The sequence below is a fragment of the Pteropus alecto genome, unplaced genomic scaffold, assembly GCF_000325575.1.
Source record: "Pteropus alecto unplaced genomic scaffold, ASM32557v1 scaffold304, whole genome shotgun sequence".
Classification (NCBI taxonomy): Eukaryota; Metazoa; Chordata; class Mammalia; order Chiroptera; family Pteropodidae; genus Pteropus; species Pteropus alecto.
Genome location: NW_006435869.1, coordinates 420,430 through 423,917, shown reverse-complemented (window position 1 = coordinate 423,917; position 3,488 = coordinate 420,430). Strand labels below are relative to the sequence as shown.

At 35.2% G+C, this 3,488-nt stretch overlaps 1 pseudogene; it reads right to left on the bottom strand.

Moving 5' to 3' along the window:
• Positions 1-1,264: 1,264 nt before the first annotated feature.
• On the bottom strand, positions 1,265-2,686 carry LOC102898340 (annotated as a pseudogene).
• Between the last annotated feature and the right edge of the window lie 802 nt (positions 2,687-3,488).

The following is a 3,488-nucleotide window of genomic DNA, read 5'->3' as shown; positions in this document are numbered from 1 at the left end:
GGTTTTAGCCATAGGGAATGAATGATTGGATTTATTTTGCATAAGGTGCGATTTAAAGACCGTTTCCCAATTTTCCCTTCATTGTGTGGGGAAATGGTTTGTTAGCAATCCCAGCATAAATCTTCCATTGTTCTGCAGGTTTTCTTATGGTCTGGCTGCAGGGCTGATCAGTGTATTGCAGTCTTGAATATAGCTTGATTTAATTTTAAGTTCTCTTGTCTCCTCCCTACGTTATTAAGATTTATTTATTTTTTCTTTCTTTCTTTCTTTTATTATAACATTGTTTATTATATGACTATTTTTTTACAATACAAACAAAAAATACAGATATGCAATATATGAATACAACTAAATGCAGAATGGTGACTTTTTTTTTTTCAAGAGGCCGTGATACCCATTTCTAGTAAAATAAAGAGGCTGCACATAGGTAGAAATAGGTTGGTCATTAGCTTCACAGTTTTACCTAGAAATGATCTATAGGATGCATGCACCCTCTCCCCACCAGCTACTTATCATACAGTGTAAAAAGAGAATTAAAGGAAAGCTTTTTGTTGGTCCCTACCATACAAAAGATGCTATATTCTATTTTTGCAGAGTCAATATGTGGACAATACCTAAATTGTTATTACAGAAATGAGGCAGTAATGAGATTCTGGCTAAAGAAGACACTAAATGAGAATAATATATATTTAAAGAACCCAAAACAAACAAAAAGACTGTTATGAAAAAGATCTAGGTGCATTGCAAGCATATAGTTTTTTTTCCATGTATATTTTTACACAATGGAAATGTCAAACAAATAGGGTCAACTAAATTACATTATTGTATATGCTGCATTGAATAGAATGTTTGTATTATAATTATCATAGAGAAGCATAGTTTGCATCATATTATGGCAGTTTAACCCAGTAAAAATCTTACAGAGTCTTTTTATTTTGGAATCTACTGTATATAATCAAACCACCAGAACATGATTGTACAACAGTAAAATGTTTTCTCACATAAAATTGAAGACATCTGTTTAATTTTTTTAAATGTAGGAAAGGTACTTAGAGCTGTTAGTTTTTAAATGCACCACACCTAGACAATTCAAGGCATATCGATCTCCACCAAGAACATAAAAAAATAACAATAATAATTTATTATAATAATATAATATATTTATTATATTCATTATATTATTATTATTATTATTATTATTGTCATGCTGTTAAATCTATTATTAAGGATAAAACTGGTGCAAATTGGTCAAAAAGATCAACAAACATTGATGTCCAAGCTGGCATATTTGCAACTAATATGTAACTGGTGGTCAACAGAGGGTTTAAAAGATCTTCCCTTTCTTCTTGTTCTTTTCCAAGGTTCTTGAGGAGTTCTGTTACTCTAACATACATGTTGGGCTTCCCAGTTTGCTTCCTCAACTTCAAACTGATGATGTTTTTTCTCTAATTCTTTCTGCTGTGCTTCCAAATTCTTTTTTCATTTGCTCATGGCACTGTTGGAGCTCAGCCTCAGAGTCTGTTAATTTTTGAACTTTTTTTTGGTCCTTCATCTCAAATACCTGTTCCATCTCCATTTCCACCTTCTTCATCTTAGCTACACGTGTTTTTCTTCTTCTATTTATGCCCAAGGGATACCCTTTATTCTTGTTATTATCAGCTCCACTAAAAGTCACAGCTGCCAGTTTTCTGTTCTGAAAGTTCTCATTGTGTCCATTCTTAGTAACATCTCTCAAGTCCTGCATGCGTGTCCTTGTCAACATATTTCTTAGAATTGTGAAATCACCATTTTCACCATTGTCAACTTCAGCAGCACCCCAAGGATACTGTCTTTCTCTGATGCCTTTGCCATTAACTTCGATAATAGCATTACTATATCTCACAGCAAGAGATAAACAGTCTTTTATCTTTTTAACAAGCTTATTTTCTTCATCATCATCTGTCTTTGGAAACTCATATATTTTAATTTTATGTTCTTGGATTTTCTTTGTTATCTGCTTTTTAAACTGTTGGCACTCTTCCAGTGTGTATCTGCTTTGGCAATAAGTGGGGTGATGTTCACTTTTTCATGCAAATGCTTCATAAACCCAATATCTAATGGTTTAAGTCCATGTCCTAAAGGACCAATGAAATATAAACAACCCTTTACCTTGTTATCAGGCGTCTGACATCTGAACTTTTTGGGACCTCACTCAAGATTCGGCATAGAGGTGGTCCTCAAGTTGACTACCAATGTAGTGGCTAACAGGCTGCCAGCAATTACTATTATCCACTGCATCTCTAAATCTTGGGTATCAACTATTGTTAGCAGCAACTTCTTTGGTTAAAACTGTATTGTTCCACCTGTATGATCTTTTTTATTCTATGAGAAAGACCTGAGTACTCTGGAGAATACAAACGTGTGAGAATAATGAGTTGATTAACTTTGATTTTCCCAGTCCAGATTCACCCACAACCGTTAAGTGTGAACTCAAACCCTCTCTTCACTGATTTATTTTTTATACTTGATTTGGGAGATGTCCTAATCCCACACAGCCTTCAAGTTTCTCCAGTTGAGCTTCCCAGGCCCTCTCCCTCTGGAGGGAAACTCCACAGCTGGTGCTGTAGCCGCCCACCTGCTTACCAGGGCAGTGGGAGCTGGGGGGCTTGGCAGAAAATGACCCTGCTCGGACTGCTCTGGAAGCCATGGTGGAGGCTGGGGCTCCAGGATTTGCTTTCTGTTTAATACTGAATGATAATCCCTTGTATGGCTGTGCCATTTTTTTTTTTAATCCATTCATCTGTTGATGAACACTTGTGTTACTTCCACCTTTTGGCCATTGCGAATAATACTAATATGAACATGGGTAGACATACATCTGTTTGAGTCCTGGTTTTCAATTCTTTTGAGTAAGGCTGGGGCTCCAGGATTTGCTTTCTGTTTAATACTGAATGATAATCCCTTGTATGGCTGTGCCATTTTTTTTTTTAATCCATTCATCTGTTGATGAACACTTGTGTTACTTCCACCTTTTGGCTATTGTGAATAATACTAATATGAACATGGGTAGACATATATCTGTTTGAGTCCTGGTTTTCAATTCTTTTGAGTGTTTACCCAGAAGTAGAATGGCTAGATCAGATGGTAACTCAGTTCTTAATATTTCGATGAACCTCCATGTCGTTGTCCATAATGGCAACACGATTTCATATGCCCAGCAATAATCCAGAAGGGTTTCAATGGGTGTTTTCACTTTCTGGATGGTGTCCTTTAAAACACAAAATTCATTAATTTGATTAAGTCTAAATTACCTATTTTTTCCATTATTTCTCTTTGTGTCATATCTAACTATTTTTGCCAAATCTGAGATTAGGAATTTTTCCCCTATGTTTTATCTAAGTTTGCTGTAGTTTTGTTTTATGTTGAGGTCTTCGATAATTTTTGGTAAATTATAGTATGTGATGTAACAGTACAACTTGTTTCTTTTGTATCAGCACCAACCTCTGAAA